General features: G+C 41.5%; 1 long non-coding RNA gene across 1 annotated transcript; it reads right to left on the bottom strand.

Moving 5' to 3' along the window:
* Positions 1–6037: 6037 nt before the first annotated feature.
* Positions 6038–13528, bottom strand: LOC128561434 (uncharacterized). The gene is made up of 4 exons (XR_008373255.1): positions 12666–13528; positions 12282–12454; positions 11052–11180; positions 6038–6278 (listed from the first exon to the last, which is right to left on the bottom strand). It is a non-coding gene; the product is annotated as an uncharacterized LOC128561434 (long non-coding RNA).
* Between the last annotated feature and the right edge of the window lie 184 nt (positions 13529–13712).

The raw sequence follows: 13712 nt of genomic DNA, 5'->3' as shown, positions 1-13712 counted from the left end.
ATCTGCAACTCTGCCCTTGTGAGTGCTGGGGAAAGTGACCAGGTGTTACAGCTGGGAACTCATCTCTAAACCACCCCCTAGCATATGCAGAGTGTAGCCTGCTTTTGGCATTACAACTGTTGGCACTGCTCCACCGTGGGGGCACCTGAGGGTGCCATTAGAAGTTGCTCAGAGAAAGATGTTACGTGTACCTGTCCAGTACAAAAGTAAATAAAAAATGTTTAACCAACGTCAATATTTAGCCACATTAAACATGGACTTTGAAATCAGAAGCTAGATAGCCTGAGTTTAAGTTTCAGTTCTGCCATTTATAAAAATACTCCAAACAAAATTCTCCAAAACATTCAGTTTGCCTATCTTTAGAAATGGAAGAATTATAATATCTATATAGTCATTTTTTGATAAGATTCAAACATATATTTTTAAGCCCCAAGAACCATGCTCAAGAAATACTAAGTACTACTTAAGTGGGAGTTGTTACTATTTGAGTTCATGGACCCATGTAGTGAGTTGTTTAAAGCAAATATTTGATGGCATTTCTCTGTTACTTTTTATTTATTTAATACACATCTGTGATATTGTTCACTCTTCTAATAATATCCTATGATATCATAATGTAATAAGGAAAATGTTAGTCTTTATCTTAGTTCCTGGTATAAAATGCTTGTAATTGCTTGCACCAAAAGGCTGATAACAGCACATTTTATTATCTTTGTTTTTTTCCCCATTATCCCTGACACAGGAGATTCTAAAACCCTTGGAATTACTTGAGCGGTAGTGCTGAGGGGAGCATCTGTTGTTGCTCATAACAAGCTCCTTTCCCTCTTTCAACCATACCTGCATTAATATGAGTAAGGTGCTTCTTGGTGGGCCCCTAGACAGCTTCAGGGTGGGAGATGTTTGTTAGAAGAACGTACTAGGTCAGTGGTTCTCAACGTGTGGGTCGCAACCCACAGGAACTGTATTAAAGGGCCATGACATTAGGAAGGTTGAGAACCACTGTACTATGAGATTAGAGGGTTGAATTTTTCAGCCGCAGCCCTGATCCCCAAGGAGGGGAGTGGGGCTCAAAGTTAAATAGATTACTAATGGCCGGTGATTTAATCGCCATGCCTACATTATGAATCCTCCATAAAAACCTAAAGAATGAAGCTCAGAGGACTTCTGGGTTCACACAAAGCAGCTAATTCTTGTTGCAGAAGGGTGGTGTGCCCAAAGTTCATGGAGATAGAAGCAACTGTGCATGGGGCTCTTTAGACCTTGCTCTAAGTATCTCTTTATCTGGCTGGACATTTTCTTGTTTTTATGATATCCTTTATAATAAACTGGTAATACTAAGTAAGCCTGTTTCCCTGAGTTCTGTGAGCTATTCCTGTAAATTATTATGCTTGAGCATGAGATGTTGGAACCCCTGATTTATAGCCAATTGGTCAGAAGTGTGGGAGTTTTAGGGCAAAGAATTGGCTTGTGAAGTGGGGACAGTTTTGTAGGACTGAGTCCTTAAGACAGGGAGACTGACGCTAAGTATGCAGAGTTAGTGTCAGAGTTTAACTGAACAATCAGACATTCAATTGGTGCCCAGACAGTTGGAGAATTGGTTATTGGTGTAGAAAGAAACCCCATACTTGTGGGGTCAGACATGTTGTGAGTATAAACAGTTGATAGCTGATGTCAGCAGTGGGATTTGCCAGGTTGGCCTTGGCTCATGGAAACTCGTGGTTAGGAAAGGGAAGAAATGGAAGGGTCGAGGATGATGAACTTTTGACCCCTGAGTGGCTAACTAGTCACTCAGAGTGTAAAACTACAGCTGTGCTGAGGTCAGTTACTAAAGGTAAAAGTTACCAATGGAATTTAGAAATGGTGGTAGAGCTGATTCCTGGAGGGGTGGCTCATTCAGTACATGAGGATATGCAAAACAAGAAGCATGCTAAACATACAATCTTTGATTAGCATGTTTCCTATAGTTATTTATAGTAGCTACATTGTAAGAAAGTGTTGGATTGGACCTTGATGCTGAACCAAACTCAGGTTTTTATTGGTCTGAACTCACCTCAAAGACACACATAAGGGGGAAAATTATGCCATGACAACAAGAAGTACCTTGAAGGCCGTTAGTGACAAAAAAGTTTTCAATGAAGGAGGAGATCAAAACCAACAAGCTACTGAATGAAACAAGGTGGTATAGAATGAGAATTGCACCTATTTATAGATTGATATCAAAGGATTCTTAGGAACCATTAATAAAATAGATTGTGATAGTGACTAATTCACAGTGTAAGAGCATGTTTGAGTTGAGGACATTCAGTTCACTATTAATTTATCACAAATGGCTCTATGTGATCCAGACACTGGGAGGTTACTCCTGAGAAAACAAGCCTGGTAGAGTGGAGAAAAGCCACTGTACAGTGTGTTTACCCCAAGAAAACAGAACAACTTCCCCTAAAACGCCCAAGGGAACACCCAACATGAACATGACTTATGAACACCCAACTTATATGTGTCTCGTGAACCACATGAATCTGAGTATGGCCATTACCCAGGCAATGGTAACTTCTCCTTTTATAAGGACACTACACTCTATTTTGCCCCTGCAAATCAGTCTGAGAAGACTTATTGGATTTGCTCTCTCAGTGTTCCACCATGGGTCTTACTGATACTAGAATATTAAGAAAATTAGCAGGAAAATGAGGAGACAGAGAGTGGAGAGTCAAAGGACTCATCCCAGCAGGGTGGAAGTCTTTAGATGGTTATTGAGAAATGGGAGGAATATGATGGACTTTTGATAGTGTTGTAACAAAGGTGTTGATGCAGCATTATCAGAAGTTGGGTGAACCAGTAGGACACCATGCTGACCCCCCAACATGAAAGGGCACCAAACAGGCTTTCCCTACTCCCCACAGTGAAGAGAAATATAGAAATCTAGAAGACTAAGATTACGGTGAGAAATCCTACTCAGAATCAACTGGGCACCTATGCAGGCAGATTAATAAAGGTAAAGATTGATGAGGAGTCAGGATCTTCTTGGCCGACCCCTGGCTGGGGACCCAGACTACAGGCATGTGTGTAGGTAAAATGGCAGTTGGGGGAAGGGCATTTCTTGGACTCCTTGCCATGAGAGGCCTGTGATTCTGAAACCCATTGGTAAAGTCTCAACAGGGAAGAGACTGTTAAAATGCAAGTTTGGATGAAAAATGGGGTTTTTGAACAGACTTTGAGGTGATCATATTATTGGGATAGATACCATATCAGACTGGGGATTGCTTCCTGTGCCTAATACACATACATGGTCAACATCTTACTATGGTCAACTCATGATTTTTCAACTTCATATGGACAAGAAAGTGATATTCATTTGCAGTCAGTAGAAACTCAAGCACTGTTCCGTATTTGTACACACTCATTCTGTTTTTCACTTCCAGTGTAGTATTTAATAAATTACATGTGATTTTCAGCACTTTATTATAAAATATACTCTGTTTTAGATAACTTTGCCTACTGTAGTCTAACATAAGTGTTCTGAGCATGCTTAAGGTAGGCTAGGCTAAGCTCTGATGTTCAGCAGGTTGTATGAACTAAATATATTTCTGACTTATGATAGTTTCAACTTATGATGGTTTTATTGGGCCATAATCCCACTATAAGCTGAAAAGCATCTGTTTTGTAAAACAGAAGGCACTAAGTCTATCATCAAGTCATTCATAATTAAACATCCTAAAAATAGGAACTACTAGAATTGCCCACAATCATACAAACGGATAACTTAAAACAATATAAAATACCCAGGGGGGAGTAAAAACAGACTGCCACTTTAATTAATGATATGCTAGGAGCTGGAGCACTGGTGGCAATAAACTCATGATACAATAGCCCTGTATTGTCTGTGAAATAGGCAGATGACTCACGTGGAGACTAACAGTAGACTATTGAGGGTAGTAAAGTTGCACTGCCCATAGCTTCAGCAAACTTAGACATGGTTTCAACAATACAAAAAATACAACAGGCTAAACAGATTGGTACTTGGTGATTGATCTTTCTTCTTTGTCTCTCTTTTGAGTTCCAATTTACATTTACTGTCCTAGCACAGGGTTGTCTAAGCTCACCTGCTTACTGTCATAATTTGGTCAGAGGGGATTTGGACTTGATGCAGGTCCTCAGTTAATAATGTCCTATATGGAAGTTATTATGATAATATGTTAATAGAAGACTGAAGAGCAAGCTATGATTGATTCAAATGTGGTGGGGACTCACATGACCAACCAAGGCTGGCCAGGTACTTAGTAGATTCTCTAACCCAGTGTTTTTCAACCTTTTTTATCTCACGACACACTTGAACCTATAGTTAAACTTCTGCAGCACACTTAAATTACGTTGATCAAAAAAAAAAAAGTAAAAAAAATCTACTTACTGTGCTTTGAATTTCTTTCAAAAATAATTTAATTATGTTTAGTTTTTTTTTTTTTTTTGCAGCACACCTACCATTTTCTCATGGCACACATTGTGCCGCAGCACACCAGTTGAAAATCATTGCTCCAAACAGAAGCTACAATAAGCAAACAAAAACAAAAAACTGTTTTCATTACGCACACCAAGGATCAAACTACAAGCCTGAGTTTGGTTAATTTATATGGATTTTGGAGAACACATAGTTAACAACTTGGCATGTTCTGGCTTCTACCATGAGATTGCCTGAAACAAAACAGCCCAGGAGTGAGGACCTCAACACAAGGCAGGCCTTGTCTGAATGGTAGTTCTCTCAATGCCTTTGGGCCATTACCATTCCTGTTCAAACATGATTTTAGAAGGGTCTGTCACTCTCACTCAGACTGGAGTTATGGCAACAGCCCATTAGTGTCTCCTAGAGGCACTTGGGGGCCTTGGGGATTTGGAGTTATAAAATTTTCAGATACTGCCAAGCTCGTACTCATCATGTGAGTAGCTGCTATTGGGTATTAATTGAGATGGGCAGAAAATAATGATGAAATCTGAGATAACCATAATGTCTTGGGTGATGTCAGAGACACTTTAGTAAAAAAGGCCGTGCCTGTAAGAGTTTAATAATAAAATGGAAATTGTGTTTTCCACAAAAGCATGTAATCAAGAGGAATGCAAGAAGGTATCCACCATATGCGTGAAAAGGGAACTTCTTTTCCCTTAGGACTGACTTTAGAAACCTCTGAGCAGCTGCTGGAACCTACTACCATGTGGACAGTCTACCGACAAAGAGCTGCTTGGTTTGAGAATGGCAGATCTGATGTGAGTGGACAGTCACCTGTCTAGAAAGCCACCACATTAAAACCAGTGGATGGAAGGACTCTGAAGAAGGAAGAATAAATCAGCTCAATTGGCTAAATTGCAACTGTTTTCCCATCTGTGGAGACCTGAACAAAGTAAAACCCCTCTGTTTGGATTTTAACTGACTCATAGGCAGTAGCCAGTGGCCTGCTGGAATAGTCAGGTAGGCAGACAATGGAAAACTGGATCATTTAGGGGTGCAACCTTATAGAAATGGCTCTGGGAGTTTGGGGGAGCATTAGGTGGGACATGTTGGTGCCCATCAGAAGAACCTCCTCCTAGAGTGACTGAAACCTCAAAGGTGTCTTTTCATGTGCAGGCCTGAGATGGCCACTTGGATTCATCAAATCAGTGTACGTGGACAGGGATGTAGCAATTCAGGGATAAGCTGAATACAGACATTCCTCTTGAACTCTCTGAGGCACAAAATGCCATCAAAAATTGTTCCGACTGCCAACATGAAAGACAGAGATTTTAGATGGCTACAGAGAAGATCTGGGGCAGTGGCGAGGGGGTGGTGGAAGGTCCTGCACATAGCTGGCAAGTGGATCACATGTCACCAGTATTCCCCAGGGGCTCTAAAGGGTCTTGAGTGAAATAGAGTCTTATTTTGGAGTGACCTTTCCTGCCAGTAGAGGATTATAAATGCTTAAAATACTATTAAACAGTTGTAGCAGAAGCTACTTGACCAATTTGGGCTCCTGGGCTACACTTCTTCAGACCAAGGGCCACACTTCACAGCCCATAGTATTCAACAGTGGGCAAAGAAGTACCACACCAAATGGACGTATCATATTGCATACCATCCAGTGTCTGATGGTTTCATAGAGTTGAAATGAGCAATTAAAACATTTGCTGTCTGAACTGGGGGAGGATAAAGGCATGCAGAGCTGGCCTACATGACTTCATGAGTGTGTGTTCTCAGGCAACATGAGGAAGGTTAGGGAGGCTCCCACTGGATACAGTCCTCAACTTCAAGGGGAGATCTGGGAAAGAGGGGAGAGGAGCACAGTGGTTTGATTAAACAGTTCTTCCCCACGTAACCTCAAATTTCCTTTTTCCTATCTAATGCAATCATCTTGAAAACAGAAATACAACTGTAGGTGCTAGAGTAGGGATGATTCCTAAAAAAAATATTGTAACTGTAACTTTCAAACCTTTGTCAAAATTCCTTAGGGTCTGATCAGGAAGATTGTGTCTTCACCTCATCTGGCAATGCTGGGCTTGACATTTCAGGATGATTGCATTAGGTAGGACAGAAGAAATCTGAGGTTATGTGGGGAAGAACTGCATAATCAAACCACTGTGCTCCGCCCAGCGCCTGTAGCTCAAGCAGCTAAGGCACCAACCACATACACCAGAGCTGACGGGTTTGAAACCAGCCCAGGCCTGCCAAACAACAATGACAGCTATACCCAAAATATAGCCAGGTGTTGTGGTGGGCGCCTATCGTCCCAGCTACTTGGAAGGCTGAGGCAAGAGAATCTCTTAAGCCCAGGAGTTGGAGGTTGCTGTGAGGTGTGATGCCACGGCACTCCACCCAGGGCAACAGCTTGAGGCTCCGTCTCAAAACAAAACAAACAAAAAAATAAAAAAAACACTGTGCTCCTCTCCACCCTCTTGCCCAGATCCCCCCAGCAAAGTTGAAGAATGTATCCAGTGGGGATCCTCCCTAACCATCCTCATGTGGGAGAGCATATTCTCATGAGTCATGTAGGCCACATTTCCAAGACCATCTCAAGGTCAAATGGCAGCCTCCAGTCCTGAGTGACATCACTCTGAGCATATGATACGATGATAAACTGGACCAAGTGTGAACAACTAATTAGAACGCTAGCAATGTGACAGTATCTGTCGCTCCTCAGCTTAGGCTACATCTGCTATAAGGATATCATTTTAGAAGAATTTTCTGAGAACTGCTTCCTACTGGGACATCCAACTCTGTGGTTTTTGGATCCCAGCAGTTTGATCACTATAACTATAAACCTTGATGATCAAATGCTTAGAAAGCTCCCTGCTTGTAATGACAAAATATAATGGCACCCTGCCCAACACACCACAGTGTGCTGTGAACAGACACATATCACCCTTGTTTTTATGGATGGAAAGTTAAGCAGCAGCATAGGAAAAGCAAGAGGGTCCTGATGGGATAAAAGCAGAGAGCATCATTTTGTGGATCTGTGGGGAGGCCTTTTGTCATACTCAAACTCAATTACATCCAGGTGAAACACTCATCTAACCCCAGTGTGGGAGAACTAACATTTTTGGACGACAAACCTGCATCTTAACTGCACTCAGGCCATTAGTACATAATGGCAATAACGTGCATGGTGCATTAAACAACACTGATCTGCAAGAGAGAAAAGAGCTTTAGGGGAGAGAGTTGCAGGTCTAGATATCTCCTTGGGTGACCTAAAGGAGCTTTAATGGAGGAGCAGTGTTCAGAGAAATAAGATTCATAAACAGACTAGGCAGGTTAGAGGCAGTTTTCTTTGAGGGGGATGTAAAGGATGGGAGTCAATATGGAATTTTCTCCTGTCAAGCCACCTAGGACAGAAACCTCTTATCTTTGATGTCTCCTCTTAGTAATTTTCCATTCACTGACTCCCAGTCTGGCCCTACAATCCCTGCTGCCCTTCTAGGCATCCAGTCCCTCTCACACACTCTAAGACCCCATAGCAGTGGTCCCTATACCAATTGCCAAGGACTCCCTTCAATAAGGGCTACTCTACCATCTTTAACAAGTATTTGAATAATGTTTCTTTTTTAAACAACACTAACATAACTATGATCAGCGTGTTCAAGGAATAAGATGAATTGTGGAAATGAACTATTAATAACTGTGGTGACATAACTAGTGACAAATGAGCTCTGTGTTTTCTCTACATTTCCAAAACTTGAAAGCCCAGAAAAATCTCTCCGCAAAGTCAGTAAATCCTCAATTTGAATTTTGTAGCTAATGTAAATTGGCATTAAACCAAGGGCCTCATAAGTTTGGTCCTTTTTTTTTTTTTTGAGGTGATTGATATATCCATACGATCACATACTACGATGATCATACATGCACTTCTCAGTCTTACCAAAAGTTAGAAATAAACTTTACTATAATGCAGATAAATGAAAATTCCTTGATAACCCCCAATTTTGTTATTTACTATCTTTTTGCAAAAGCTGTTTGATATCTTCAACTGATAGTTTTATAATATGAAAGTCACATTGCCACTGAGTGGCTGTCACTTACAGGGTTCTCTAAAACCCAAATCCCTTTCATTCTCTCATTTATTCTTCTGTTCATTCAACAAACTTGTTTTGGGCCTTGACACCTGTAGCACAGTGGTTACAGCACCAACCACATTCACCAAGGCTGGTGGGTTCGAACCTGGCCCAGGCCAGCTAAACAACAATGTCAATTGCCACATAAAATAGCTGGGTGTTGTGGCGGGCGCCTGGAGTCCCAGCTGCTTGGGAGGCTGAGGCAAGAGAATCCCTTAAGCCCAAGAGTTGAGGTTGCTGTGAGCTGTGATGCCATGGTAGCATCACCTCCACCTAGGGTGACAAAGTGAGACTCTGTCTCAAAAAAAAAAGCTATTTGCTATATATAGTACCAAAGAATGAATTCATAAAAATTGATTAAGCAAGTCATATTCTAATGCTAATCCTAAGACCTCATTTTATATGACAAATTTATGAGTCACTTTTTAAAGTCAATAAGGTCAAATCAGTTTTCTTCATAAAAGCATTTGAGACAATGCTTTATAGATGGGTCATTACAAAAGTTTTGAGATACACAAGAATCAAGAAATGTAAAATCCATGCAGATGGAAACAAATGAAGCTCTCCCAGAAACACCAAGAAGTCAAGCAAGTTGAAACCTGCAGGGATGAATCAGAAAGAATACTGTTGACTGTTTTTCTTGGAAGTGAAATAATGGACCATAACACAGCCTGTCTCAAAACTTCTGTAGTTAAAAACAATAATAATAATAATAAATAATAAACTTCTGTAGTTACCCACAAATTGGTAGAAAATATGCAATTGATATATTGATAAATTCATTATTAATAACAGTAGGGCATTTCTGGTTTAATTTTCACTCTATAATAGAAAAAAATTACCATCAGTATGTCCAAAACATAGATGGTACTACTGGTCATCACCCAGTGTGATATACTGAGCCAGTAAAATGGCAAATACTGACCCAGTACAGCCACATGGAAACAGGTCTGGGACAACACTGTGAGGGGAAGGAGAACGTAAGATTGTGTTGACACTCTTCCGCACTGCCACTGCATCGTTGTCTGGACTTCTCTGTCACAGTACATATATCCCAGTTCTGCACCTCCTGAGTGCAGGTTTTCTCTCATCAATATCAGTTAATGTAGGAACTGCGAACTGCTTTCCCAGGCCTCGCGCCCCCAATCCCTAGGACATGCACCGCCCTTCCATTATTTCCAGCTGTCTCACCAAACCTGGAAGACAAAGCAGCTCATGCTTTTTAGCTCTATCACCACTGAAGTTTGCCTCTGCTGAAGTAAGGGTTTTTAAAACAACCTTAAGAGAAAGTTAACTTCCTTTCTCTTCTTCCCTGTAAGTCCTATTTGGTGTCTACTCGATGCATTTTTTTCTTTCTCTTTCTGATCGGTATGCTGCAGAGGCTAAGTCGGCTATGGGGGTTAATAGTTGCTCTCACTGTCTCAGAGACCACAGAGACAACAGGAGGAAAAGGTTTCCTTTTTTTTTTTTTTTTGAGACAGAGTCTCACTATGTCACCCTGGGTAGAGTGCGGTAGCGTCACAGCTCACAGCCACTTCCAACTCTTGGGCTTAAGCGATTCTCTTGCCTCAGCCTCTCAAGTAGTTGGGACTATAGGCGCCCGCCACAACTCCCAGCTATATTTTTGTTGTAGTTGTCATCGTTGTTTAGCAGGCCCCGGCTGGGTTCAAACACACCAGCCCCGGTGTACGTGGCCGGCGCGGTAGACGCTGAGCTACAGGCGCGGAGCCAAGGGGGAAAGGTTTCCAACCAGCCCTTTTTAAGAACACTTGTGTTTAATGGCTCCATCTGCTGGAGAGAATCTGCACTGCTTGTTTTTATTATGAGTCACAATACATGCAGGCACAGGCTAGACAAGTTGCCGGAAATACCCGAAAATTTCCAGGGAATTTGGCCCAGAGATGAAACTATTGTTAGCTGCATTGTGAGTGGGCTGGAAGGGGCGGATGGTTCTGGTCCTCCAAGCTTTGCCTTTCTTTGTTGTCCTGCCACTTCCTGCTCTCGCCCTTCATGTGGAAATTTCATTCTCTGGAAAGTACCTTTGGCTCGCAGCTACCGCCATTGGGTCTGGTCTAGCAGTTTATTTTGCAGTGCAAGGCCCTGTGACGGAGGCCCTCTTATCTGCTGCCATCTGGTTTTACTCAGCCACGGAAATGTAGCCATCTGCCTGTAAACAGGAAATCTACACCACGCTGCTTAGCTTTGGATTTGGAAAGCACGGCTCTTTTCCTTGCAATTCCATTTTCCTATCTATCTGGGATTTTTCTAAAGCATCCCATGAGAGGTCACTGATGTCTTAGGTTATTCCAGCTGCCCTGTCAGTGGTGGTAGATGGTGTCCTTTTGACCTTTGTCCTTCTTCTTCACACTAGTGAATCCCAAGACTTAGAGAATCCTGAGGAGTTGACTACGGAGAGATCCAACTATCTCAAAGAGAACACATAGCAGTCTTCCCTCCTGACTATTTTATTACTGTGTATACTTTACCCTAGAAATCTTGCTTGACTTCACTGAGGCGAGCATTCAGCTGTGTCTATGATCCTCAGCCTACTTTTGCCACCAGGCACCTGCCTCAACTTCCTGTTCCCCTCTCATAAGTTTGGATTGTTCTTACTCCTGAGTGAAAACAACAGGGTTATTGGTCATTTGACTCATCTTAGGTCCAAAATGTCCAGACTTTCAGAGCTATGCTAACTCTGAGACAGCACACTCACACAAACTTCAGCTCTCCCAGTGCCCTGGGTTATGGCTCCTAAACAAAGACAGGCTCAGTTTGCCCTGGTCATTGTTAATCAGATCTAACTGGTTCAGATTTTAGCACTGAGAATAGCATGAGAGGAAGAGAATCTTCCAGATGAGTGTTCTGAATTAACCATCAGTTTGATGGTGATAGCTCTCTAATCTGATTAGATTTAAATGCATTGAAGACTTTGTTTCCAATGGGAAGAGGGCATTGGTGGTCCATAGAATGATGTGGCAATAGAGGTAGGCAAAATATCACCACTAGATGCTCCCAATCAATTATTTATAAAAGGTAATGCTCTGGGTGGTCATTTATTTGATACCTTAGAACACATTAGTTAAGCTGAAGAGTATAACGAAATGGGTTGGTTGTTCCACAGTGGGAAAAGTGAGGAAAGAAAATGTGAGCTTAGGACTTCAAATTATCAACTCAAGCTCTGCATAAAGACCCAAAAGATCTCTGTTCTTCCCTGAAAGATATCCTTATATCCTATAATGATGAGGTTTCAATTTCTGTAAAATGAAAAACAAATTAAAAAAACAAAATGGAACAAAACATTCCATATCCCCATTCTTCAAGTGCTGAATTACAACATAAATTGAATTCCCTACCTCACAGTGTGTCTTTTGTTAAAGGGAGGGCATTGGCTGAAAAATAATGGGATCCTGAAAATTAGAATGGGAAGAACACAATCAAGCCAGGGACATTAAAACCCTGAGCTCGTCTGCTGAGCTCTTTTCTTGCCAGTAGGAATAGCTCTTCTGCTGTCAGGGTAGCAATCTGTCTTTGGTTCTTGGTGTACTCTTGGCTAAAGAATGACCAGACACATCATAGCATCAGGTCCAGCCTCCTGATTCTATTATCTAGGTTCTCTGGCTCCTTAGGAGGGAAAGATCACCCATGGGGCCAATACAACAGAGTGTTCACGAGAACAATCTCACACAAGCAGCTCCATATCATAGAATGGAACAAACCTCTCTCAGAAGCAGGGAGAGACAGACTGACTGACTCACTCCCTTACTCACTGATCCTCTCAGGTTGTTTCCTTTTATTGGCCCAGTCCTGGGGAAGGTTCCTGGGAGGTGTAGGATGTAACTAAATGATCAATTCCATCTGCATATATGGAGCTCTCTCTCCAAAAGCCCACCTAGAGGGGATGAAGGGAAGTTCCCAGATTGATAAAGCATTCTCTCCTTTCTCAGGTATACCAGTGCTTGGGGTAGCATTAAGGGTGGGAAAACTCCTCATCCTTCTTTCCGGGTGGAACTCTTCCCTAAAAGAGCTGGAGACCCTATTACCCTAACGCTACCACTGCCTGTGAAGGTCAGTCCTCATTTGCTTGAAGAAGCTGTAATTACCTTGCTGGGATAGAAGGGTGCCAGGTCTGACTTGAAGCAGCAACACAGGCAATCATGATCCCACAATCAATTCCCAGGACTGAACTAGAACTCTGTCAGTTAAGGGAGAGGGAAATGGCTAAGTCTGCTGAGGAAGGGTCCTGTTCAACTGGTAAAATTTATATGTTAATAGTTATGACTTCTCCCCACCCTTCCCCAAAGAGATATATAATCACTTACCTGGGTGACTATTCTTTGGATAAAAGGAAATAATTATATTTTGGTGAAGCTACAAGACACTTGCTCTGAATTGATGCTATTTGCAGGAGACCCCAAACATGACTGTATTATAGTACCTAAATAGAGGCTTATAGAAGTCAATGGTTTTTGAAAATAGAATTGAGATATAGAAAATTTTTTGGAATCAACTTGTTGAAGAACAGATGAAAAAGAATTCCAGGTATAGGGAACAACTTTTGCCCAGGTGTTGTGGTGAAAAAGTGCATGACAATTTAAGTTCCTAAAACTAGTCTCATGCGGTGGTTATGCTGAGAGTTATAGTGGGTTTGGTGTAGGAAAAGACAGAAAAAGTAAGCATGGGTTGTGAGACCAAACAGGAACTTCTAGGTCCTGTTATGGAGTTTGGTGTTATTCTAAGAAAGACATTGAAAGATTTTAAATAGGAGGTTGTATTGTCTGTATGTTTTCAAGTTCCACTCTTTGTAGAAAATGATTAAATGGGGTAAAAGCAGAACAAGAGGACCTTGTTATTGCAGTTACTTAGTATCTTAGTACCTTTACACAGTATTAAGATCATGAAAGTGGTGATGGAAAAATGAGAACAACTTGAGTAATATTTATGAAAAAAAATTAATAAATCTTGGTGATAAGAAAGAGAAAGTAGGGCGCACCCTAGAGGAGAGAGAGAGTGATGCCAACTGGTTTACAGATTGCATAATTTTCTAGTACAGTATGCCATTTACTGAGACATGGCTCCTTCTGTGAGAAAAACTAACAGATTGCTTTTATTCACTGAGTTTGAAATAGCTTTGAGTTTTTAGATTTGAT

The sequence above is a fragment of the Nycticebus coucang genome, chromosome 12, assembly GCF_027406575.1.
Source record: "Nycticebus coucang isolate mNycCou1 chromosome 12, mNycCou1.pri, whole genome shotgun sequence".
In the NCBI taxonomy this organism is placed as follows: domain Eukaryota; kingdom Metazoa; phylum Chordata; class Mammalia; order Primates; family Lorisidae; genus Nycticebus; species Nycticebus coucang.
This window is presented reverse-complemented; position numbering and strand designations above follow the sequence as displayed.